A 27872-nucleotide genomic window follows, 5' to 3' on the forward strand; every position below is an offset into this window, starting at 1 on the left:
CTAAATAGAAACAGAGCTCTCCTCACATCCAGTGAACGAAAGTGGCTTCATTGTGTGAGAATGTGGTTCATGGAAGGAAGATGGACTGGTTGATATAGAAATCTATCACCGCCTTTGAGATAAGTTTTGGGTGATGGCAAAGGGGCACTTTTGTCCTCCTGTTTGACAGTGTAAGGTGTATTTGCAATTAAAGCCTGCAGTCAGACTCACTTATCGTTCTAGCTGAGGTAATAGTTATTAGGAACAGTTTGGGTTTTTTTTTGGTAAGTGTCCCTGGCATGAAGTCCCATGGGGACTCAAATGGACATTTTATGAGTTTTGCTTAGGACCAAGTTCAAGTTCCACATTGGAGCTGGATGCTTTACATGAAAGCTGGGGAGGAGGCACTGCTGGTGTTTTCTAGGAGCACAGTAACCATGGTGTGGGAGAAGACACTATACACACCAACAGGCTGATGGTATGCTGAAATTGAAGCTAAATGAACCTTCAGGGAGGTAAGATACATCAGACAACGTTTAAGTATAGCAAATAGTCCATAACTACAGAGATGAGGGGTTTTATCCAGGAGCCCACCCTTATCATCTGCCCACAAGGCTAAGTGCACTTTTTTCCCCAGAGCATTTTCTAGTTGGAAGTTTCCTGAACTGTAGGGAAATGTCTTGCTCTTGTAGAGCAAGAGATCAGAACCTTTTAGAAGTTTATTAACCAGACTGCCAGGTCCAAAGAGTGTAGATTCAATTGGAGGGTTCCACACCACCCCTATGCACTGCCTGGGATAAAAGGTCTGGTGATGAGAGGCACAGAGTACCATAAACTTTGATAGAGCTTTTCATAGATTAAAAAGTCAGCAGGGATCATTGTAATAATCTAATCTGATTTTCTGCATAACACAGACCATAGGACTTCCCTGAACTAATTCCTATTTGAACTCAAGCATATCTTTTAGGAAAACATCTGATCTTTATGTAAATATTTCCAGTGATAGAGAAACCACCACAACTCTTGGTAAATGGTTTCAGTGGTTAATTATCCACACTGTTAAAAATGTGCACCTTTATTGCTATTCTGAATGTGTCTAGCTTCAGCTTCCAGGCATTGGATCTTGTTATACCTTTGTCTGCTAGAGTAAAGGGCCTTCTTTTATCAAATTTCTATTCTCCATATAAAACTTAAAACTTAAAATTTTTAAAACTTAAAAACTGGGCTCAAGTCACCCTATAATCTTTTCTTTGATTTGATAATTAGATAAGCTCCTTGAGTCCCTCATTATAAGGTATGTTTTCCAATTCTTTAATCTTTCTCATTGCTTTTTTCTGACCTCTCTCCAATTTAACGACTTCCCTCTTGAATTGTGGATGCCACAGCTGGATGCAGTATTCAGGTGTCACACCAGTGCCAAATACAGAGGTAATATAACATGTCTACTCAGACTCAGTATTTTATTGTTTATACATCCAAGGATCCCATTAGTCTTTTTGGCCACAGCATCACACTAAGAGCTCATATTCAGCTGTCGATCTACCACCAGGACCCCCAAAATATTTTTCAGTGTCACAGCTTCCAAGGATAGTCCCCCATTTTTTATGTATGGCCTGCATTCCTTGTTCTGTGATGGTATGACCTTACATTTCATTGAATTGAAAAGCCTGTTTCCTTGAGCCCTGCTTACCAAGTGATTGAGTTTGCTCTGGATCAGTGACAAGTCCTCTTCATTGTTTACCACTCCCCCAGTCTTCATGTCATCTGCAAATTTGGTGAGTAATCCCATTTTCTTCAACATTTTTATCTGTTACATGGAATAGTGTAGTGCTAAGAACTGATCCCTGTGGATGATGGTTCCCCTGGGTTAGAGACCAAGTTTTACTTTTGTGTTTGTACAGCATTTAGCGCAATAAGATGTTGGCTCCTAGGTGCTATGATAATACAAAGAGATAATACATTTAATCCACTTACTGTGTACTATGTTGAATTTGTCATTCTAATTTCTTAGTCAAAATGCCATGCAGAATCAAGTCAGATGCCTTACAGAAGCCTAAGTGTATTACATCAACACTATTACTTTTATCAACAAAATTTGTAATCTCATCCACCGAATTTGTAATCTGATTAAAGAGATATCAAGTTAGTATGACAAGATTTGTTTTCCATAAATCTATGTTGATTGACACTAATTATTACTCTCCTTTAATTCTTCATTAATTGGTTTCTGTATCAGCTACTCTATTATTTTGGGCAGAATCTATGGGAGGCTGTTGGGCCTATGTTCTCCTGAGTCATTTTGTTTACCCTTTTTATATGTTGACATAACACTAGCTTTTTTTTCAGTCTTCTGGAACCTTCCCATTATTTCGAGACTTATTGAAAATCAACATTAATGGTCAAGAGAGCTCCTCAGCCAGCTCTTAAAATTGTTGGACAGAAGTTATCCCCATCTGCTGACTTAAAAATGTCTAAATTTAACAGCTGCTGTATAGCATTCTCCTGAGTTACTTTTGGAATGGGGTATTCCTATCGTGTGATGATTCATCTGGCTTTCTTCTGAGTACACAACAGAAATATTTATTGAACAGTTTCATCTTTTCTGTGTTACTGACAGTTTTACCAGTACTGTTGTTCAGATTCATTTTGTTTCTAATATACTTAAATTCTTAATATCCTTCACTCTGTTGGCTTCTGATTTCTCCTTATTGCAGTAGGTTGACGTGCCAGTGTGATCTGTGCCGTGCTGGTGAGCAAAAGAGTGAGGGACCCTTTACTTGGCTATCAGTCTTGGCTCATTCGTTTAGGATATCTAGTTCTAACTGGAGGAAGTCCTGCTCAATGAGATTTAGGCCTACTTTGGTTCTCTATTAGTGTTTACAGGACCTACTTCCTCGGCCTTACTCCAGAACCAGTAATAAGTGAAATTAATGTTTCAGTGCATGAGTCGTAGATTTCTCTTCCCTCTTATATCCTCATTACTGCCTTATGGAGCAAATGATCAGTGTGGTCCTACATCCAAAGCTTGCAAAGCTGAAAGTCTATAAGAAACAAAATTAAAGAAACTTGTTTTCCTCTTTTGAAGGCTGTGAACTTGTCTTCCTTCTCAGAATATCAGAGGAAATAGGATTCTATGATGGCAGAGTGCAGCATGACATGCAAAAGCACCTATCTTTCAGTTCCTTAATCCCTGGAGAATATAGCAGAATTTAAAAGGAAAGGTATCTGTTAAGGAGGAGCAGGGGGAGTTTGGTACTAATTTTTAAAAAATTCTTTTGTTTCCCAAGTGGAATTCCTGGTTAGTCACACTCGCTGTTGCTTACACTCACTCACAATGCCATAAAGTCATAGGTCAATCTTAAACGCTAAATGGCAAAGCTCATTAAGTCTACAACCTGTTTTATATAAGGTGTGTCCTACAATGTAACCATATTCATTTTAAGTCCCATAACAAGAGGAATTTGTGGCTGGCTGCTTATGAAGCAGATATCCTAGGTAGATCTCATGAAATATAGGAACCACTGAAGCTTCAGAAATTTTTAGAAATGTTTTGGACAGCTTTCAGGGCATCTGACTCAAGTTAGCTATGATTGCTACATGACAAAGATAAAAAATTTCATTCTACATTCTAATTTCAGGAATTTTTGGACATTACAGTTTATACCCTTGTAAGCTGCCTTCCTGTTGAATTTTCAAAGACCCAATGTTACTTCTCAAGTTCAATTTCCTACCAAAAAGAGAAGCAAATTGAATTTCAAAACTCTTGACAATATTCAAGAGCAAAGGCCCGTTAATTTCTCCTGCCTGTTTGCAAGCCTAATTATTTCATGTCTTCATTTTTTCTGTATATTTAGGCCATATTATGAGCACAAGTTTCCTTAAACCCTCAGTATTAGCTATGCTATGGACAACATCTTCAAACTTCTCCAAGAAGTCATTTGAATGATGCCAGACATGAAGTTTAGATGTAATTTTTTTATATTTTAGGCTTTCACTTTGGTTACAGAACCATAGCACAGTTCACATGGAGTGTACTTTTTATAGTATTCATGTAGAATTCTGCAAATAGTCAAAGCTTTAATGCTCTTGAGATCTTTTATCCCTTCCCTCTTAATTTCTTTTCCTATTTAATGTTTCAGGCTTCTTTGCTATAATATATAAATAGTTTTTGGTTTCATTTGATGCACCCTTAATATGAAGCATACATTCTCATATTATAATTAGTACTGTATATTTTTAATCAAACCTGAAATGGCAGGAGCGTGGTGAAACTTGTATAATTTTTCTGAGCTGCCTGCCTCACATGCTGTCAGTTGCACTTCTGTAAATAGATTAACCATGCTCACTGATACTAGTTAGTTCTATTAGGTCTTTAAAATGTTGTAATATGCAACTTTATTTTTCTATAACAAGTCTGATCAAAACATATACACCCACTGTAAGACCCTTTTACACAGCCATAGCAGTATAAATGAGATTTGGCCCCTTTGTATTAAGAGAACAGATTCCCTTCCTATGAATTTAGAGGAAAGGGTAGCAATGTTAGTTTAAAAGACCCCCCCTCCCCCCAACTTCCCCCCCCCCCCCCCAAAAAAAAAAAAAAAAAAACGAAGCAGGACCCAATTCTTTTCCTTCACATAACATGGTGTTCTAGACCTCCTGGGTATATCCTTGATGTTAGCGCTTTTCTTCATTAACCCTAGAAAAACAAGGTCTTCCCACATAACTTCCCTGTCTGATACTTCCTCTATCTCTTGTACTTTTCATTGATGAACACAACCACAACACAAAGATTAAACAAACTCTGGTAGTGATATGTAAATTCTTCAGCAGGGAGTGCTAAAGGGATAGGTATCTTGCTTTGAAAAATTCATTTCTGCTGTATACTTGGCTTGGTGGTCCCTGCATTTCAGGGATGACAGTTTATAAAGATCATGTACTTGTATACCATTTGCCAAATATGTTTGGATGCTGGAATTAGAATATAGCCTCTGACATGATTCCTTGGTGTGTGTGGCTTTTTAAATTGAAATTCTCAAGGCTATGATGATGATTACTTATGTTTCTGTTACCTCCAGAGTAAAAGTCCCATGGCAGGACGTAGTTTTCGGCAATACTGTGGTTAGGCAAGTAGCTTCCTCAGTGGTCAACCAATGCCAAAAATCAAGAAGATGATGATCAAAGATCCAGACCTTCTTGGCTAGAGATCCCACTCCTTCAGGATGACACAGGCTGTTTATGTGAGAGAGAAACTGGGATTTTGGCTGGTGGAATTCAGAATAAACAGCTTATTCACAAATAATTGTTTTGAATAACCAATCAAAACGTAATGGAAGTTTGCTTTACTTTGCATCCCAAATATATTACTCTCCAGACACCTTGCTAAATAACTTGTTTTAATTTTAACTTTTTAGTAACAGGAAACTGGAGCACGTTGTACTGAAACAAATGTTCTTTTCTCTTCAGAGTAGCCTGACAGGTAACTTGAAGGCTAAAATTTAACCTCCATTAACCTTTTTTTATGATCTAGTGGCAGATGTCATTGGATTTATGGTAGCTTATTCTTGCTGCCATACTCTGGGAGTGAATCATTAAAGATATTGTAGAATCAGCTGCTGCTTTTCAGCAGCAATGCAGGTAGCTGTGTTTTTAAAAGATGCTTTGATATATGCCCATATATGTGAGGACATAATTGAGCCCTTGGTCTTGTATTGATATCCTATATCAAGTTAACATCAGTCAGCCTGAGTTGAGTTGGAGGGCCATAAATCCATTTGGCTGGTCCCATAAAAAGGTGCACTTCATTGCTAAATTACTTTGAGTATTTATATTGTGGCCATCAACCTATCATCTAAGTGCTGGTATTTCTGCTAGTTTTCTATCAGTAGTTAGCTTTATTATCTAAATAATTCTGATGATAATGAAGTACAAAAAAGAAAGTTCCTCAAACTCTTAAATGTTGAGTGTGGTAGAAAAAGATCTAAAATAAAAATAGTAGGGTATGACAAGAATCTGAAGTTGCAGCTGAGTGAATTTATAAAGAAACTGGAGTCCCTTAATTGTGAGGCAATTTTGATTCAATATAAAATTTTGGAGATGCTTATGTGCTGTGATTTAATTGCTTAGTTGGAGATTGACTCAAGTTTTGTTGCAAAACTAATCAAAACATGGTTTTTAATGTAGTGTTTGCTTTCTTACCAAATATTGAATAGTGTCTGTTCTCTGATGGACATATGTAGCAGAGTGTGTGAAAATGTCTGTGTAGCATAATAAATGTTAGTATTTGATGACTGGAGATTTTTATACTGGCGTTACTCTATACTGTTACTGGTCTGAAAATGTTAGATGCTTAGGTTATAGTGTCAGCTCGAGTTATCTACACTCAAGTTAATTCCACTCGTTATCCAAGCAAACCATCACCCTGCATAACACTCAAGATGCACAGAGTGATTAGATTACCTGCCCAACTTAACTGAATTCCTACTGCATTACTAGTTTGAGCATCAGCAACACTCAGGCTTCAACCTATACCCCTGGATGGCCAGCAAGCTGGAGTTTAAAGTACCATGTTACTTGAGCCAAAGATGTTTGTATGTGCATGGGAATCCGTTTAGTGGCAATACTTGAGTTAAACTTGAGTTGACTCTGCAGTGAACATTAGTACTTAAAACAGTGGTTCCCAACCCGTGGGCCAAAAGTGGCCCGCGGGGTCTTTCAAAGTGGCCTGCCGCTCCCCTCCCGCTGGCTGCAGAAGAGAGCCACTGCCTAAGAACCCAGGCGGAGCGCATTGCTGCGGGGCTACAAGACCAATGAAGGCTCCTTGCTGCAGCCAAGAAGATAGGAGATCAGCGCTCCCCTCCCCGGCTGTAGCAGGGAGCAAGGCAAAGTGCTTCACCTGGGTCCATAGGCGCTGGGGTCCCTGCTGGAGCCAGAGGGAGGGGGGCATTGATCTCCTGTCTCCCTGCTTGCCGAAGGGAGCCACTGCCTAGGGACCTTGGTGGAGCTCATGAGGCTATAGGATGTGTAGCCTCCTTGCTGAACTCCTTCCTTCTGGCTGCAGTGGGGAAAGGAGGGCTGCTGGCAGAGACCGGTGGCCCTTCAGGGTTGTAAAAATTATATCTGTGGCCCTTGAGCCAAAAGGTTGGGAACCACTGACTTGGTGGGTCATGTTTAGGTAACAATTTGTCTCCAGTTGTCACCTGAATGGGGAAATATTTCATCATAGCAAGAACTTTCTGAAACTGTGATAAGCCAGCCAAATATACTATTGTAAATTACATTACAGATACTATTGCACATATTCATGTCTCTGGTTTGAACTGATTTTGTGGAGATTTTGTTGATCCTGGATATAAGCAAATAATCCTCATATGCTTCCTGGAGTATAAGTATGTTTTCAATGTAATTTTTTTACAATAAGAAGTTGTCTGGGGGAAAAGCATTTTCTAATGCCTTCAAATTAGTAGTATTTTTTTTATTTTTACAATGTTTATATGCAGTTGGGTAATCCTTTTAAAATCTCAATCTTATATCACTTTAGGAAATAATTACCTGTTTTTAAAAAGGAACCCTCAAGTTGAACATATTGAAGTTCATTTTTTTGTGTCTAATAGGCTTCACTTCATCAGTTTTGAGGCTGAATATGATTTCTGAAGTAAATATTGTTGGCCTCAAGGTATGTGAGAAGCTAGGCTTAGTAGCTAAACACTGGCCTGGTTCCTTCCTAACGTGCGTTGAGAAATTGAGGCTTTCATGTAGCCAAACATTCTATTCTGCACCTATCAGGAATATACATCAGGTCAACTGGGTTTTTGTTTTTTTTCTGAACTATTCTTTTGGATTTCTAGTCTTGATTGGGGCATTTATAGGTAATGGAAACACATTGAAGGATCAAAGTTTTCTTTCAGTTATCAAGATTAAAAAACAATTAACTTATTCAAGAAAATATTCCAAAAATCCAAATTTCCCGAGTATGGCCAGCAGATAATTTCATTCAACCCAGTCAAATGCTTTTTTTGGTTGCAAATCAAAACGTTCATCAGAATGGCTCATTGTACTGATGTTTTCCCCCAAAGATCAGTGCCACCAAAGGAAAATAGATTTTCCTCTTCTCCCTTTTTTAAAGATATCTCTACACATTCTTCTCCTTGCTCCCCACAGTCTGGAGAGATGGTTCATCTTTCTATGCAACAGATAGCAAGGTGGGTGAGGTAATATCTTTTATTGAACCAATTTCTGATGGGGAGGGAGACAAGTTTTCAAGCCAGACAGCTCTTCTTCAGTTCTGGGAAAGGTATTCCCCCAGCATCACAGCAAAATACAGGGTGAAATGTGAAAGTAGTTAGCACATATTGTAAGGGACCATTCTAGATAATAAAGTGGCCGGTTAACACCTCTGCAGTCATAACATAAAAAGAAGGGATTGGTGGGTTACAGATTGTTGTAATAAGCCATAAATCCAGTGTCTCTCGTCAGTCCATGATTTTAGTGCCCTGTGTGGCTCGAAAGCCATCACTCTTACCAACAGAAGTGGTCCAATAAAAGATACGACTGTGTCTCTGTAATATCCTGGGACCGACATGGCTATAATTACACTGCATATGCCTGAGACTCTGTGTAGAATACCAGCTTGCCCACAGTGGCCTAATCAACTGTATCTACAACACTGGGACCAACCATCTAGAACACCCCATATTGGCTCTCTCCCTAGCTTATTGCATAAATGCAGACATTCTTGTACTTCTACAGAATTGACCTCCAGACCTACAGCAGACATACTTGCTACCATTCTGGACAGAGAACAAGAGAAGGAAACAGGTCCAGAACAACTGGACCAGTACCATTCAGCCTTTCCCAAACAACCCCTCATCTTTGTCACCTGACAAGGGAGACTTGGTGTCGGTTCTAGCACCTGATGACTTTCAGGAATTACTGTCTTGATTAGCTGATACACTAGAACTTGAGACAACATTAACTGAAGAGAAGGCCTGTAAGATATTTGGTGTCTTTTACTTCATTGCTCCTGGTAGAATGGCCCCATCCTAGAGCCATCTGTAAAGTTCATGGCAGACACCTGCTACTCTTCTCTCTACAGCATAGAGAGTAGAGAAACGGTATAAAATGCCACAAAGGAGCTTTGAGTAATTCATTACTCATTCATTATCAGTAAAACCAGTAGCCCACAAGGAAACTAGTTGGTCTAGTTGGAGCGACTGAGAGGATAAAGATCCCGAAAAGATGTTTTTTTTGGTAAGAAAGCCCATTCTAACTTCAATTATGTTATAGCAAATTACAAAACATTATTTGAAGTATGACTTGCTGACGTGGAACAAGGTATTTTCCTTTCTCAACAAACTCCCACAAGCTGCTAAGGAACTGTTTAAAATTTGTAGTTGCTAATAGACAGCTGGTAGAGAAGACTGTTCTCCAGGTGGCCATGGATACTTCAGATACTGCAGCTCAATTCATGGTCAGTGCAGAGACAATGTGAAGGACATTGTGGCTGCAAGCCTCAGATGTTCCAAGGTAGGTGGAGAATATACCATCTGCCTTAAACGGTACTGATGTTTTGAGCAATTGCATTGACAAGGCATTGCATTCTCTAAGAGACTGCAGGTCTATGTTGAGATCATTGGGGAGCTGTAGCTCAGTGTAAGTGGAAACCCTGTAAATGCCAACCACAAGTTAAGAAGAGAGCATGTGCCTACTCCCAATAGGAACCCACAGATTACCCTCAGAGAAAGAGGCCTGGTTTTTCCCATAAGAAACTGCCACCTTCAGTAAGCACCAACCCTCCTACATAGTCATCTGGACAGCAGGGTTGATATGAAGGTTGAGAGTCACAACCAAACCAGACATAGTCATCCCTGAACCTTATCTTCAGATATTATCTCTCCTTGTTTTATCAGCCTAGACAGGAAAAATCTCAACCACTGATAAATGGATACTTGCCTCCAAAGGATATTCTGACCAATTCCAGTCCTTTTTCCTTTCCCACATTCCGTCCCTGTACCTTTTCAACCTTTCTCACAAGAACCAACTGAAAGAGGAGATGGTCTCCCTGATGAATGCGTGCTAGATGATATGTCTATGGAATTCAGAGGAAGAAATTTTTACCCCCTAATTTCCTTATTCTGGAGGAGAAAATAAGGAGGGGGGGCCTTCACCCTATATGGATCTGTGAAAACCACACAAATACACACACCACTTCAGATTCACAATGATAATGGTAGCCTCAGCATACCTTCCTTGCAAGCTCAAGACTGACTGATTGGCTCTGGACTTCCAAGATACATACTTCCATATTGTGATCCATCCAGCCCACAGAATGTCCCTACTTTTTCAGAAATGTAGGCCAGATGATGAATTGCAAGAAATCATCCCTCCAACCACTCAGTTGATATGGTTGATAAGGGCTTTAATAGATTCTAAATTGGCAAGAGTGTATCTTTCCAAAGACACTTCTCTTCATTGTGACATTTATCTTCTGTGTCAAAACAAACTGGTCACTCAGTTTTGAATTGCCCAAAACTCTTGGGTCACATGTCTGCTTACACTTCTATGATGCTGTCAGCGAGATGTTGGATCCATTGCAAGGCTGGCTAAGATCAGTGTATGATCTGAGACTCATGGACATATTTAAATATCCCATCTCATATTCTGGCATCAATAAATTGGTGGACAGACACTCAGTTCACAGAAATGTACCTTTTCCCGCTCTTCCATCTATAAAGACAGTGCTTAAGTGCTCTTCCATCTATAAAGTGCTCTTCCATCTATAAAGACAGACGCTTAAGGAATAGGATGTGGTGCACTCTTAAAATACCTTCAGATACAAGGAGTTTAGTATCAAGAGGAGATTCATAACTTCATATAAATGTTGGAACTCAGGCAGTCAGATTGGTCTGGAAAGCCTATCATGCAGATTCTCACAGACAATGTGTCTGCAATGAGTTAGGTAAAAAAACAAGGAGGTGCTCACTCATTGCCCCATCAAGATTTGGAATTGGTGCCTGACACACGGGATAGCCCTGATAGCCCTTCACCTATCAGGTTTCAAAAACACCCTAGTGATCTCAGCAGGCAATTTGTAACCAATCAAAAGTGGTCCTTCAAACATCTAACCTTGTTCCAATGTCACCAGTGTGGTACTCTCATCATAGACCTATTTTTCCACCAAAGAGAACACAGTGCCTGAAATTCTGCTCCAGAGCATGCATGAGTGAAAATCGGGTACAGGATGCTTTTCTCATATCCTGGAAACAAGGCCTTCTGTATGCTTCTCTACTCGAGGTAACATGAATAATAAGACAGGGTGCAGCACAGACTATACTGAACTCCTTATGGGCCCAGATAGTTTTGGCTGATCTAATTCAGATATCAACTCAACCTGACTGACACTACTAGGCTTCTTGGAAATATCATTGAATCAGGATTAAATTTTCTACTCAGACATTACACCTTACAGCCTGGATGTTGGTTGGTGAAGCACCACTCCTAGGCTGTTCAGTGCAGGTTTGAGAGAGCTTACTGCAGAACAGCCTGTTCCTCCAAATGGAAGATATTCTCAATAGAGACTGTTTGGAACAATCTTGATCTTCTGAAGGATTTCATTCCCAAGATTTTTGACCAAATCCTGCAGTAAAAGCTCTCAGGATTCTCTAGTTCAGTCAAAGTTCAACCTTGCAACAATTTCAGCATGCCACCCTCCAGCTGAGTCATGCTCTGTGTTCTCTCACCCTAATGTTCTGAAGCTGTTTAAAAGAACTTATCCGCACTTGCCCAACAGTTAGGGAGCCACCCTCTTCCTAAGATCACAACTGTCAAAAGGTCTTCTGGAGCCCCTTTGCAAGTGCAGTCTACACTTTAGTCTCAAGACAGGTTTTTCTGGTGGCCATTGACCTGTCTGTGCCTAGGATAGCCACCTGAAAATGCCAAGGTCAGGGCAGGCTGCAAAAGGCAAGCATATTCTCCCAAACTGGTGGCAAACACTGCAGTAAATTCACCAACCAGTCACAAACAGTACTTCTGATCCCCTACAGTGGTTATCAAGAAGCTAAAAGCAAGAAGCTACACAGCCCCCTTAATGTATTTCAGTCTCAGGCACCCAATCAGCTGCTAGGTCTAGTAAAGGAATGTTATTAAACTCTGTTCCCTTTACCAATAGTTCTTCTGACCCCAAATGGTCAGCCACACTGCCAGATCAATATGTTTGGATCTTACCCAAAATACCACACTGCCAGCCAATCCTTTAGTAACTAAAACTAAAGGCTTATTATAAAGAAAGAAATAAGAGATCTTAAATGACTAAAGCAATCAGATATATACAAATGATTTGAAAGTTCATATATATCAGGTTTTCAGAAGAACTGTGGTGTTTGCAGGCTTATGTATCCTCTGGTGTACATCCAGATTCTGGATGGACCTTTGTTTCATAGCTTCAGTTATATGAGGTGATCCAGAGGTAGGAAGCAAGAATGAAGACGGAAAGGAGCAGCTGCCTTGTATGCTATGCTGCTTGTGGAAATTTACCAAAATAAGATGGAGTGGAAATATGCCACAGCTGGCCAATTTATGTTTTGGAGGGCAGTCAGACTAAATGACTTGATGTAGCCCTTTCCTTTGTTGTGGCTTTTTTCATTTGTTATAAATCCACCTAATTCAATTTGCGGGAACTGGTCTCATGGAGAAACAACTCAGCACTTGCCTGTTAGGGATCAACCTGTTGACTGAGCTGTAAATTATATATTCTGTTTTATCAATTATTACATATGATTTTTTATTTTCAATGTTGTTTTGACCATCATTTGCTTGATTAATCAACGGCATTTTAGGAGGACTTGAAAATACTAACGTGAAACTTACCGAGGAAGCTAATTTTATTAGGTGATCTTGAGGATACAGCATACAACAATTAAAATTTTCTGGGATTTTGTTGGGGACAAAGGAACCTAGAGTTAAAAGAAAATGGAACTTTATTTTTCTTAGGCGGGGGTCTGAGTAGGACACCTTTCTGTTTGGGGTGGGGAGGGATGGAGAGGAGTTCCAAACAGATTTTTTGGCATCTAGGTTCCACGTGCTCCAGAAACGCACTTTTTGTTGGTGTAGGTGTAGGTCATCTTTAGCTAGATATGGATCTAACTTAGAATGCTGCTAAGCCAGTGCTATTCCCAGACTTCCATTTTAGCATGCACTGTTACAAGGAATTCACTGAAGTTAGGCAGAAACTAACCCTACAAGATAAAACATTCAGCAATGTTCTAGCTTTTCTTGTCTATCTCATTGCAATTTAAACTAGAAAACCAAATTTCTTCAAACATGGCTTAAAAGTAAAAACTGGTGAATTTTAAAAAAATTGATATAAAGCTAAAGCTCTTCAAAGCTTTTAGTATTTTCAAGACTCTAGCTTTGGTTGAAAGATCTACACATATACTATTGCTGTGGCTATATTTCTTGTAAAGTCTCTAATACTGTTTAAACTGCTCTAAAGGTATAAAGTGCTTTAAGTAGTTTGTTATGCAGGGTTTCAGTAAATGATATCTCAAACTGCAGTACCCAAATTTTTCCTTTAAAAAAAAAAAAAAAAAAAAAAAGTCAGGGGCAGCTTAAATGCAAAAGTTTAGTATTTATTGGGACATCAGTGTTAAAACAAATGTTCAAGTCAGAATTTTCTAAAGTTCAGGTAATTCTGACATCTTTTTTGTACAGAACCAAGCATATGTTGGCACTGAGCAATTCATATTGTCTAAAACTTTATATATCTTGTTAAATATAAACAATAGTTTATTAATGCCATAAGATAAAGGGGGTGGGGAGGAGGGGAAGAACACAGCTAAGGAAAGGTAGCAACTTTGCTTTTAGGACAATGTCTTAAGATATTATGGATAGCTTTATCCTAAAGTGAATTTCTTGTTTTCAGTATATGTCCTCAGTCATACTGATTAGTTTGGAGAACTCTTGACTATTAGTTTTTCTCAGTGAATGAGATTATTATTCTGGAGGTTGCAGTAAACCTCTGCCTCATCCTTGTCTTGGTTAGATGCAGCCACATGTTGAATGACTTCATGCTTATCTGGTATTTAAATATTTGGAGGCCAACCAAGTCTCCATCTACTCTTCAGCCTAAAAATTAGAGAGAAAACCAAACGAACTCCAAAACAAAACCAAAAAATAACTCTCCCCTCCCCCCCCTCACCTAGTTCCCAGCTCACTCCTCCCCTGCAGCACTTAAATACCCATATGAGGCCAGCTCTGTCACTGATGTCATTTTGCAAGAATAAAATCAGCACTCTGAACAGGATCTGATGACCTGTGATAGGGATGGATGTAGTGAGAACATTTTAAAAAAATTAAGCTGCTAATGCTGTTTATGCCCCTCTGTACCTGATCATTTGGGATATTAATGCCTGCTTAATTGGCAAGTATTTATAAAATTAGACATCCGTCAGGTCAGCAGTTAGTAGGCCTATCTTTTTGTAGAATAAGACAGAGGTTCTTTTCCTTAATGAAAGTACTTTGAATAACAATTTATGCATCTTGATTCTTTAATCTCTACTTACGGATCTAAACGTTTTCCAGACCTGAGTTTGCTTCTCATTGTTCTTTAAATAGTTTTTTTTTCCAAGACACCTAATGTTATATAGTACATTGGCAGCCTTTTTATGTTCTGTGGTGGTTGATTTTAAATTTCCGACAATTTAAAGGCTGTCTCTCCTGAGAGAGTTTTGTCGGAATTTAAAGAAACCTAAAAACCTTCAAATCTGTCAGTAGTTAAGGCATGTTATGTATAGCATATTTATATGACTTGTAAATGTCCCAATAATGTTTTACTTGTAGTTGGAATGTTTTAACGGCAATTAAGTCTTACTATAGTCACCAGTGGTTTTTTTATAAGCAAAAATAATTCTAATATGTCATTTTGGTTATTTTTAGTTTAGTTATATTCTGGTTGCTTATGAAACGCTTCGGCATTCTAATCTCCATGAATATTAAAAAATGAAAGATATTTAATGTATTTGCATGTAATTCTTTTAAGCCTTAAAATAGAATGCTATTGAAGGCTTATTTTATACTTCTGGTCCTACAATTTATCATTATTGATTCAGCTATAACTGAATTTGTATATTGAGAGCTTTTCTATGCATAAATTTCAGAGGACTGGGAATGACTTTTGGGTGTTACTGCAGGTTGCTGTGTAGATGTCTTTCATGTGACTATTTCAGCAGTTAGTGTATTGAGGATATAGCGCAGGCATTGCTTGGAGAACTCTGCTTCAGCCAGAAGCCACAATATCCTTTCTTCCTTTCCAGGAATGTCTAGTTCCTGAGAATCCAAGCAATACAGGCAAAAATGTTTGTTTCACTAGATTGTTGCTGGCCCTCAGCAGGGAGTTGGATAGAGGAACCAGTGCCCTGTTTCTTCACCTGCTCTGAACGGTGTGAGAACTAGGCCATTGGTTCCCCCCCTTTTTGAGTGAAAGCCCCACTAGTTAACACTAGGTAAAACATGCGCCCCCCTCATCCCCTGCCCCATCCCCTCACCGCCCATAAACACACACAACCCGTATAAACACATTATAATAATGACACTATATTACATAAATAACCATAATAAATTACTCTTATCTGAGTAAGAAGCTAAGCCTTCCCTTGCGTAGCCGCCACCACACGCCTCATGTGGCCCCACCTCTTCCCGTCCCCCATGGACTGAGGGTAATGAAGGTGGGCACTGGCAGGCTAGCTAGGGCTGCTCCAGGCCCCCACTGCTGCAGGGCTGCTTTGCTCCAGTCAGTGCCTGACTGACTTGGGGCTGGGAAAGGCTCCTCCTCTGCTCCAGCTGGAGCGGAGCTTGGGGCTGCTTCTCCCTCGGGGCTGCTGCTGCTTTCTGGCTAGGTGCCCAGCCGGTGCAGAGCTCAGGGGGGCTATGCTTGGCCGGTGCAGAGCTTGGAGGGGCTGTTCCTCTGCTCTGGCTGGCAGAGAGCTTGGGGCAGGCTGCACCCATCCTGCACAGAGTTCGGGGGGGCTAAATGACCTCAATATTACTGAAGCCTCACTGACACACTAATCTTTTGCACTCCCCCGGGGGTCACACATTCCAGGGTGGAAACTGTTGAACTAGGCTATGGCTGCACATCCTTCACCCTTGTCGTCACAGCTGAACAGGCATTTGAGAAGTGTACATTTGCATCCATTTTAGAGTAATGGATATTCCAGTAAGGGTTGTGCCTCATGTAAAACTCGAGCTACTTAGCTAGAATTTTTCTGAGGGTTTTGCTGCAGTCTGATTCCTTCCACCAGTGTACCAGGCGTGTTAACTTTTTGTGGTACAGAACCATGTTTATAAGATAAGTATATTATTTTATATTTCTCATCTCTTCTCAATTTTTAAAACTACATTTAAAACATTTTTGGAGTTAAAATATTTTTAAAATATATCTATTATGCAGTGTTGTAGCCATGTTGATCCCTGGGTATTTGAGACACAAGATGGATGAGGTAATATCTTTTATTGGGCCAACTTCTGTTTGCGAGCAAGAGATGCTAACGAGCTACACAGGGCTCTTCCTTAGGTCTGGGCTGACCTAGAGCTGAAATTTCACATTAACTTGAGGTCCTATTCCCATAGTGATAGACACCTTACTAACCTGTAACAATGACAATCCCTGTCCCAAAGAGTGTATAAATTAATATACATACTCAGCTCTCTTTCTAGAGTCTCCTCCAGCAGCAGAGGTTTTGTGCTTTAAAATGAAAATTTAGCCAATACATAGAACTCAGTCCTCCTAATTCATGTGCATAAATGTAAAGAGAGAGTATTGATTGTTGAAATGTGAGAGCTGTCTTTTACCAACCTATTTAACTAAACATGCCCAGATACCACTTGATACAAATTAATCTACCAAAAACTCATATCCAATTTAGTCTATCATTAGTGACTCTTGAATGTATAGATTAACAGGTTGAACTGATGTTATTCACAATCAGGCTCAGAGTTTTAATTCAACCGGTGTAACACAAAAACCAGACAAACCCTCTTCTAGCCTTAACTTTCTGCTAATTCTTTATATACCTGTCTGAGTAGATAACTACTTTCTCTTTTCTCTCTCTGTCTCTCTCTCTCCTCTCTCTCTCTAGGAAATTTCAAAATAAAGCAGATGTTGCATCGTGCACTGGTATCTTACAGTTTTCCAAGTTACTCTGATCTGTACCTGTTGGCAGGAGGAATGTAAACCTAATGTTCTAGATTAGTGTTGGAGGAATTGGCTAGACGTGCATTAAACAGGTAAGAACAAATTCTGCTGGTTTTGGGGAGGTAGAATGGAAAGATAATATGAAATCTTTCCTCAGTGGCTAAGGTGGTAATCTTTGTTGTTCAGCTTCAAATTGACAAAGGACTGATAATTTAGCATTTGTTGAAACTTGTTCTGAGTTTAATTAATTTTTCTCACTGAAATGTAATCTTAAAATAAACATTTTAATATATGTTTAATGTGTATATTGGATGTATGTTTGTGAACAGGTAGGTAGTTTTTTCTGATTAAAGGATAATTAAATTTTTATTTTCAGTGGAAAACGTTTTTAGTAATTAGAAAAGTATAATCATCATGCTGTATCCACTAATCCAGAACTAATGGATTCTTGCTCTCCAATATTGCCCTGTAGTGGCAACTAGTAAAGACTCTTGAAACATCTTGGTGTTACCTGGCTGAGATCAGTTTACTGTCTCCTTTCTCCTTCCATTAGTGTTTCTTTTGCCTTAAATAAGGCAATTGTGGCAGTACTACCCAAGTTTTCTTTTGGACTCAGTACAGAATGTTCTTTAACTTCTTTAACTATCCTTCATAAGTATATTGTAGATTCAACTGCTGGAAAAACCTTTGTAAGGGGAAAGGTGTCTGAAGAACTGTCTTCCCCAGGTCATTGTGGCAGATTCTTTATTTCTATTTCATATTGCTTTATTTCTATCCATTGTTCTGCTGGGCAGGTTGAGAACTGGTGAGGAGGGTACTGATCTCTCTTTACCAGAAAGTGATTACATTCTTAATCAGGGTGAGGTATTAATATTTTTGAACCTGTTCCTCTGTTTGGTTGCTGTTACATAGCATAGTATTTGTCAGTGTTTTTACTACCAAGTATGTCTGTTGCTTAAACCAGTGTGTTTCAGGACAGTATATTATGCATTCTCAAATCATTTTTGGCAGCTTCCCCTTTTTAAAAAAAGGCTTGTGTGGGTAAATCTTCATGAAATACCATTTATTTTCTTATTTTGTTATATTGCAGCTGCAGCAATATCATTAGTGTAACAGTCTGGTTTTTTATAGTTATTTTAGTTGCTGGTAATTTTGACAGTACAGAATTACATTGCACTGTTTATTTTTCTTCATTAGTAGCAACATTTAAATGCTGCTGCTTTGCCATCAAGCTGTGGAGTCCTTCCCATTTGGGGGTTAGACATCTCTCATGCTACTCATTCTGTTGGGTGGCAAATCCATGCCAGAAGAGTGACCCTAAAATGTCCTTGTGCAGTGCTCAGTTGCTACAGTGTTGAAGGTTTCCAATAAATGATTGTATAGCCAGTTCATTCATTTCAGTTTATGCTTTTGTTACCTTGGTTAAATTTTTGCTTTTCACTTGCACTGATAGACTACTCTAGTACACAGCATTAGTATGGGTGCAGTGGAGAAAAAAGGCATAAATTCTCCTTATTTAAAGTGACAAAACAGTGGACTAAAGATTTGACAACACTGTGTCAAATGCTCTGTAACTACCTCTATTCACCCTTTTATTATGAACAATAAAAGACTCTCAAAATCAAATATGCTTTAGCAATCCATCCAGCAAAGGCCTATGGCATATATGTGTATGATTCATTGCCTTTCCAGGACAAGTGCCTTTGAAGTTTTTATTAAACAAAATATGTTCTTGAAAAGGACATAGTAAAAAATAGTTCAGTGTGGTGCCCTAAACCCAGAACGCTAGCATGGGCATGAAACAAGATCAGTGTCTTTAAAATGACCATATTTAGGATGAGGGAGGAATATCATCTGGACATGGATCTTAAACACTTGAGATAAACATGTAATCTAAGAAAAACAAAATACCGAAGTTGTTTGATTCCTGTACAGAAAGCACTTCCAGATCATGACTAAAATATCCGTCAATTCTGTACTAATATTTATAGTTAATATTAGGATCTTTTTATCATGCTTTGATTGTTACTACTTTTAAATGTTACTGGTAGAGTCCAAACCTGCTGATCTTATTCAGGTGAGTGGTATCACTTAAGGCACGTGAGTAAGATGGGCAGAACTTAGCCTTTAATATGAGTCCAGTTAGCTTTGTATGTAAGTCAGGAAAATAGAACAGGTGAACATATTTGTGTGGGGTTAGAAGAAATAATGAATTGCAGCCTCTCCCTTCTACAACTATAAACACTACAGCAGCAGAGCCTTACCTTATTCAAGTGCTACACAAATAGCCATGTTTTTTGGATAGCCTATAAAAGAAAATGTGGGAGGGAAGAAAGTTTGAGTATTGGCTGTAGAAAATATGATCTGATACAGACAGATTCAAACACAAGGAATTTCTACAGCTCCTGTACCTCATGTCTCCCAGCTTTCACAGTGCCTAGACAAATCTGAATTAAGAAAACCTGACTAAAGTGAAATCTAGGTATGATGATGATGATAAAAAGAGGAAGTGTTTATAAAGTACTTGTCTTCTCTGTAATATTTACTATTAGACAACTGCTTTCATATTGCCAAATCATTCCAGAGCCTTGGGGTCTTAGGGAAGTCTAAGGGCTGTTGGATGCCCAAATAGTCATGGAAGCCATGAATGCCCACTTTCATGTGCACCCCTTCCTACCTGGTTCAGACTGGTCACAGCAGTACATGCATTTGTGATTATGGGTTGATTATTGCAGTTTGTATCTGAGAAGAAAGCCACACCCATAGGAAAAGCTTCAGCAATACAAAATACATCAGCAGCCTGTCTGCTTAGCAACTGAGGTCATCTCAGTGCTGCATTCTTTGTATTGGTTCCCTTCTGAAAGCAGAGTTCGTTTCAAGGTCTGTTTCAAAGCTATCTATGTTATTGGACCTAACTACCTGAGATATTACCTCTAACTCTGCAACCATGACCAGCTACAAGTGGGCTATGTTGTTCCACTGGAATTGTGAAACTGAAAAGTGGTAGTGGGAGGCTTGGGATTACAAGCATTGGTGGGTTTTTTTTTTTTTTGGTTTTTTTTACATAGATGAATTTCATTATGATTTATTGGACATTTATATATTCATGTTAAAGAAATCAAATGTTAAGATGAGAAATACACAATTAAGGCACTCAAAAAATCTTAACTCTGTCTTACTGTGATGTCATACAGTAAACATAATTAAGGCATTTTAGTGTTGTGGCTCCAGAGTAAATTGATTTTTTTTTTAAATGCATATTGGATTTTTAAAATAGTTTCCCTCCTGACTTCACTACAAAGCAGATTGAGGTTGTTTGGGTGTCTTACCTATACATTTATAAGGTTAATAAGTTTCAGTTTATTTTAAGTATAACATTTAACTTTTAATTTCCTGATTTTTGATGGTTGGTTTTGGCATAATTACAACTTCTATATAATATGCTTTGCACAGTCAACCGCAATTACATTTTAACACTTGTTTGGGAAATTCCTTAGCTTTTAAAAAATTGGAGTCTCAAATACTAAACAAGAAACACAGAAAGCTTCCATGCAATATTTCTAAAGATTTGAAGATGTATAGTATGAACCTAAATCATTAATAAACAAAAAATCATAGTCATTCACTGGTGCACCAAAACAGGCACAGTGCAATAGGCCATGAAACTGGGTTTACAGCTGTTCTGCAACATCAGAACAGCACAAGGCTGCTGAAGCATACTGGGGAATATCTCCTTAATTTGCAGTTAGTTGACCTACTGTTCTAGAATGTTGTGTTAGTAAAACTGGTGCCACATGGGGGACAAGGAGAGTCCAGTCCGCAAGCCACAACTTTTTTGGACTTTAAGGTCTCCCCCTTCACGTATACATCCATTTCCCCTGCAGTATTTCTCCAGTGCACAGTGGAGCAGATTCAGTAGTGCTGTGGAGAGGCTTTCATTTCTTCGAGTGCTGGTCCCTATGAGGATTCCAGACATGGGTGTGCATGTGCCGGATCAGGAACTGTTTGTACTAGTCTCCACTGACCCGTGTGTGGTCCACGTGGTTGTGTCTGAGATCTTATAAGGGTGTGCGAGTTGACGCCCCCTCAGTTCCTTCTTACTGCTGCATGGCCTGAGTCCGAACACTCCTTTCATTTCAAAATTCTGTGCAGGAAAAAAAACCCCAGTTATTCTGTAGTTGTAGTGTAGATAGATAGTAAGTATTCTTAGTTAGAAAATTCTTAATGTAATTACTCGCAATCAACCTACATAGGGAGTCCAATCTGCTCCCCAACAGGTCAGGTTTAAGAAATGCATCTTTTGCCCAGGCTCCTTCTCCATCAGTGATGAACACCACCGCTGCCTCTACTGTTTGAGTAACACTCACATCATTGCAAAGTGTTCAGTTTGCTGCTCTCTCCCTATGTGGACTCATGAGGCCAGGGAATTGAGGCTGCGAAAACACTTCATGGAAGAGGCAATGTGGCCGTGGGCACTCCAGGTGGAGGCATCGGCGGATCCACAGTATCGGTCAACTGCACTGGTGGTGCATAACTCCCCTCCTGGTGCAATAGCAGCAACTTCAACAAAACCCCATAAGTTCCATAAGAAAGAGGGGTACAGCATGGGAGGGCTTGCTGAGCCCAGTGACCTCCAAATGCAGAGCTTCCTCCCAGGACCGTGACAACCTGGATCAGAGGGACCTGTTCCAAAGAGATCCAAGACAACCAAACTCTTGGACTAGACAAAATTGACAACTGCAAGCAGTGCGCCTCTGGTCTCTCCAGTCCCGTCTACTTCGCCAGGCCCATTCCGGGCGGCACTAGGCATGCCGCTAATGCTCTGCACACCGGGAAAACTTTCACCATTGATGCTAGCAGCAGAACTGTGTCGACCAAGGGACGGCTCCCTGCTCAGGGGACTGGCGATGGAACAGCCCCTTCCCCGGTGGATGCATCACTGCTCTACCCAAAATCTAAGTATCTGACACAGGCTCCATCGGTACCAATGGCTCCGCCTTTTCTGGAGCAATGTTCCAACTCTGAGTGGTCTTCAGAACCCGGACCCTCCTTTTCGCCAGCGCACAGTACTGCCTGCAGCAGTACCACGTGTATAGGCCCCCAGCAGAGCATGATCTCCACTACCTGCGTGGGCCACGGTCACACCAGGACTGCCAGACCTAGCCCTACTGGCACCATTGGGACCCATACTGTGGCAGAGGACCACTACCACCAACTTCGTATGGACCTTCCAAACTTGCCCTGTCAGTGTATGAGGACCCTCAGGGGTCCAGGATGCCCCTGGCTCTGAGCCAGTGGGACTGCCAGTACTGATGGGAGCATCATCACCAAATGAACCATGCCTCCCGCCCTCTCATCATCTGATGACCGGGGTAATACCAGGACCTGCTAAGGCCCTCAACCTCCCAGCGGAGGCCGTAAATGACTCTCAGGATGAGTTCCTGGATATTCTGCAGCCTGCGGGACCATTGCAGATCACCCTTCCCATTCACAAGGTGATCCTAAAGCCAGCTCAGATAGTTTGGCACACACCAGCATCATGCATGCACCAGCATCATGTACTCGCACATCAAAGTGCATGGAAAAATGCTAATTTGTCCCAGCCCCGGATTTCCTATTTACCCATCCGCAGCCTAATTCCTTAGTGGTACAGGCAACTATGAATAGAGCCAGGCAGCAACACCTCAGAGCCACTCCCCTTGAGTAGGCGGCAAAAAAATTAGACCTCATCGGAAGGAAAGTGTATTCCTCCGCAGGCTTACAGTTTCAGATAGCCAATTACCAAGCCATCCTGGCTAAGTACGATTTTAGGTCATACACACAGTTGGCCGAGTTCCAGACCTCTTTTACCAGAAGACAGACACAGTTCCACACCCTTTTATTAATGAGGGACAACTGACAGCCAAGGTCGTGCTCCAGAGAGCAGTGGATGCCATTGTTTAGGCCACGCTATCACATCCGACTTAGTTACCACCATTACACGCCGCACAAGCAAGACCAGTCCTGCTGCTGGCAGTGGTCGCAACGACCTAGATTCTCTGCTGCTTCTTCCTCTACCGCATACACCTTGCATCAATGCTCCTCCAGATGCCCTTTTGACTCCTATATTGAGAACCGCCTATCAGCCTCACCCTCTTCCAGCTTCCTCAATTGTCTTTGGGGACTGTCTTGCCCTTTTTGCCACCAACTGGGGCAAGATTACCATCAGTCATTGGGTACTGAACATTGTCCACACCAGATAACTTAGAGTTCTATGCTTTCCCACCATGCCGCCCCCCCACTCATAGAACAGGGACGTCTCATGTGGCCAGACGTCCTTCAGTGGGATGCCCACACACTCCTGGACAAAGAGGCAATAGAGCCTGTCCCCCATGGATATCAGGGTATTGGCTTCTATTCTCCCTATTTTCTCATACCAAAAAGGTGTTTGCCCCATTCTGGATCTGCGAAAGTTGAACCAATTCATCTGAAAATTCCAATTTTGCATGGTTACTCTTGCCCAAATTATTCCATCCCTCTTCCCCAGAGCATGGTTTACAGCTCTCCAATATTAAGGACACCTTCTTCCACATAGACATCCACCCTGCCCACCACAAGTTTCTCTACTTCACCGTGGGACACTCACGTTACCAATTTCTGGTACTTCCCTTCGGGATTGCCACTGCTCCTCATGTTTTTACAAACTTTTTTTGCTGTGATGGCAGCACATATGCAACGCGGGGGGCACTCACTTTTCCTTACCTAGATGACTGGCTCTTGACGGCAGCTTTGCATGATTGCCTCCTCACAACTGTCCACACATTTCAAAAACTCCTTGCCAACCTCAGCATATGTGTGAACAAAGCGAAGTTCACCATGATGCCAACCCAGTCCCTTACCTTTATCGGTGCGTACCTGGACTCTTGGGCTGCCAGAGCATTCCTACCAAAGGACCAATTCACCACAGGCAAGGTCCTCATCACATGACAATGCACCCATCTGAGGACTCGTCTCCGCCACTGCCTTTCCTTGCACACATGATGGCATGTACGGTGGTCACACTGTTCGCCCACCTGCATACGCAGTGCATGACTGCTTGACTCAGTGTACGACCTATAAAAAGACCATCTCAACAAACATGTCCGTCTCTCACATGCAGTTCTGGCATCCCTCTCCTGGTGGTGTGACCCGTCCAAGGTCATGGTGGGCATCCCCTTCAGTCTGCCTGCCCCAGATGCATATCAACATCCTGGAACTCTGTGCAGTCCATCACGCCTGTCAGGTGCTGCTGCCTTTCATATGATCATAACACATACAACTCCTATCAGACAACATTATGGCCGTCCTGTGTACCAACAAACGGAGGTGCCAAGTCCTTCACGCACTTTTGCGAAGCAGTGCACCTATGGAATTGGTGCATAAGACATCACATTGTATTTCATGCCACACATCTACCGAAGACAGACAACGACCTCATGGACACCCTCAGCTTCTCCTTTCACCACACTCATGAGGGGGAACTACACAATCCCACTCTCCAGTACATCTTCAGTCTTTGAGGCACACCACAATGGGATCTCTTCATGATGATTGCCAACCACAAACTCCTCCTCTTCTGTTCCAGGAGTGCAATCAGCCAGGGCCCATAGGGAGATGCTCTCCTTCTCCCCTGGACATCACACCTGCAATATGCTTTCCATCCCATTCTGCTTCTCCCACAGGTACTTTGCAGAGTGAGGAGGGACTGTGCAACCCTCAAACTCATAGCCCCCTTTTGACCTCGCCAATATTGGTTCACAGAGCATCGTCGCCTCTCGACTTGTCCACCAGTACACCTTCCTTCCATCCTGAATCTCCTCACCCAGCAACAGGGCCAGTCCGCCACCCCAATCCGGACATACTTTTCCTCACGGCTTGGTATTTGGACGGCGGTTCAAGATTAGAAAAGAGCTGCTCTACCCCAGTCAGGGGTGTACTCACCCACAGTCGATGCCCCTCCACCAGGGTGTGTTACCAAGCCAAATGGTGCCACTTTGTGGAGTAGGCAGTCAGCAGTCATTACACCCTGGACACAGTATCCTGCCTGATGATCATAGAATTCCTGCCTACCCTTCACAGTTCAGGCCTCGCCCACTCCTTGGTCCGGGTACACCTAGTGGAACTCAGTGCATTCCTTCCATTGGTGGATGACGTCTCGATCTTCAACCACCCAACCACAGTTCACTTTCTCCTTGGCTGCCTCAACATCTTTCCCTCGATAAAGAAACCTGTTCCTCCATGGGACTTTAATCTTGTCATTTCAGCACTCACCAAATAACACTTTGAGTCTCTAGCCACATGCTTGCTCATCCATCTCTCCATGAAATTTTTTCTTGGTGGCCATTATGTCCACCAGTCGAGTCAGCAAATTGGCTCCTATGATGGCAGACCCACCATTCACAATATTCCACAGAGATAAGATCTCCTTGTGGCTCCACCCCCCAAGTTGCTTTCCAAGGTGGCCTCACCATTCCACCTTAGTCATTCACCTTCCAGCCTTCTACCCTAAGCCTCATACTTCCGCCAGGGCACATAGCCTACACTCACTCAATGTCTGTTGAGCGCTAGCATTCTACCTCTATCACACCCATGCATTCTGAATTTCACCCCGACTCTTTCTGATAGCAGAACACTGCAGGGGACACACTCTGTCTTCCAGGCGCATCTCCAAGTGGATTGTCTGCTGCATTGCAGAATGTTACGTGTTTTCATGAGTCTCTCCACCTCTGGGTATCACTGCATGCTCTACAGGGGCCCAAGATACCACATCAGCCCTGCATTCAGACATCCCATGGCAGGACATCTGTAAGGCAGCAACATAGTCTTGCATCCATACGTTCACCACTCATTACGCCCTCTCCCAGCTGGCAAGGGCACATGCGGCAGTGCCGAGCAGTACTGCAAATTCTTGTTCCCCCTGAGCCCTCGCTCCCGCCTCCAAACTGAATACTGCTTGCTACGCTATTCATGTCTGGAATCCATATAGGGACCAGTATTCGAAGAAGAGGGTTATTTACTGTAACTGATGGTTGTTCGAGCGGTGTGGTCCCTATGTGGATTCCAATCCTGACCCTCGTCCCCTCTGCTATGGGCTCATAGCCTGCCAGTAAGAGGGAACTGAAGGGGTGTCGACCTGTATGCCCTCATAAGACCTTGGACACAACCATGTGGCCCACGCACGGTGCGCAGGTCAACGGAGACTACTACAAACAGTTTTGGCTATGGCACATGGCATGCATGTGCACCCACGTCTGGAATGCAGACATCTTTTGAAGAACCATCAATTACAGTAAGTAACCCTATCATGCTGATGCCCAAGCTAGTATGTGACCACAGAATCTTTGAAGAACAGTGACATTTGGGCCAAATAATTTATCCTTGATCACTCTTGACACGTCTAGTCTCCTTCATTCCACTGTTGTTGTCCATCAATAGAATTATCTCATGTAAATTATTTGTAGAGGAAGGGTGATGGTTGCCTATCTTTGTCACAATGGGCTCTCAATTTATCATAGTCTTTATAATTAACAATGGTGTATCTAATTGCTGTAATAACTTAGCTTAATTATAACCTAACTTGAGTGCAAGCTACATTTGAAGATTACAGTTAATTTTAACTATGTGGAAAGTAATGAAATGCAATGTTATTCCACTGCTAAGGTCATTCAGAACCAAAAAAAAAAAAAAAAAAAGACTGGCAGACATTAAATTGTTTAAAAGACCCAGTTTTTAATTAATTTTAAAATATAAACTAATGTGTTTTCTTGCAAATTATCAGACAATTGATTTTGCATTTGAAGTAAATGCTGTAAATTTGGAAGGTTTTTTCATACAAAACAAAACAAATTAAATCCCTGGCATTAACTGCAAAATAGAGTGCAACTTTAGCTATGTGATGACCAGCGTTTTCGTATTTTTTTTTTATTATTGAACATGGAGATAATGATGCTTACCTTCTTTTGTAAAGCACTTTGAGACCTATAGATGAAAAGTGATATGTAAGAAGTAGGTTTAAGTATTACCACCTAAACTATTGTTATACGATGTGCTCAGCTGTGTTAATTACCAGGTTATAGTAATTGGTATATAAAATCAAGTAAAAGTTTTAAGTTCTTTACTTTATTTTGCTCAGCTCGAATGCAAACAGGTGAGTAGTATTCATTTTTCTATGTAGAACTTAGGAAGAAATTGGATTGTGTTAATTGATTATTTATAAACTTAAAAAAAACAAAAAAAACACCACACGTTTGTTGGTTTTATTAGGGCAGAGCATGCTGTACTAGTTCCAGGCCAGGGATTTGTGTTCATTTAGACACAAATGAAATGTATGTTTTCCTTCAAAATAGTGTTCTTTTTAATATTGCCTGCTACCCCAAAATGAAATTTTATAACCTAAATTGTATTGTGTGACTAATGAGACTTCAATTACTTGGGTTGTCACTTCCATCTTCAGTTTGCTAGCATAAAGTTCTTTCTGAAGAAGAGTCAGCCTTTTTTATAGCAGGAACATGTGTACTTTGTAATAGGCAACTCTGGCGCTGTTTTTTCTTTTCTGCAGCACTACTTATTCAAAATCACTGGCCCATGAAGTGAACTCTTCAGAGGAAGAGAATTACTCTTTCATAGCCTGTTCCCAAAAGCTTGAGACTGGACCACCCTAATTATATTAAAAGATGTTTGTTGTCTT

At 40.9% G+C, this 27872-nt stretch overlaps 1 protein-coding gene across 5 annotated transcripts in view; it reads left to right on the plus strand.

Moving 5' to 3' along the window:
- The window catches only part of PPM1B (protein phosphatase, Mg2+/Mn2+ dependent 1B), a 113039-nt gene that overhangs the window by 27871 nt on the left and 57296 nt on the right, over window positions 1–27872 (plus strand). For 4 of the 5 annotated variants that reach the window (XM_067565075.1, XM_067565071.1, XM_067565074.1 and 1 more), the window contains exon 2: window positions 17112–17259. The exons of the other annotated variant lie outside the window; for it this stretch is intronic. The gene's annotated coding sequence lies outside the window, so the exon portion shown is untranslated. The remainder of the gene's footprint in view (window positions 1–17111; window positions 17260–27872) is intronic. 5 annotated transcript variants of the gene reach the window in all.

This window comes from Emydura macquarii, unplaced genomic scaffold (genome assembly GCF_026122565.2).
Source record: "Emydura macquarii macquarii isolate MOO-44397 ecotype Brisbane River unplaced genomic scaffold, CSIRO-AGI_Emac_v2 contig_2676, whole genome shotgun sequence".
NCBI classification, from domain to species: domain Eukaryota; kingdom Metazoa; phylum Chordata; order Testudines; family Chelidae; genus Emydura; species Emydura macquarii.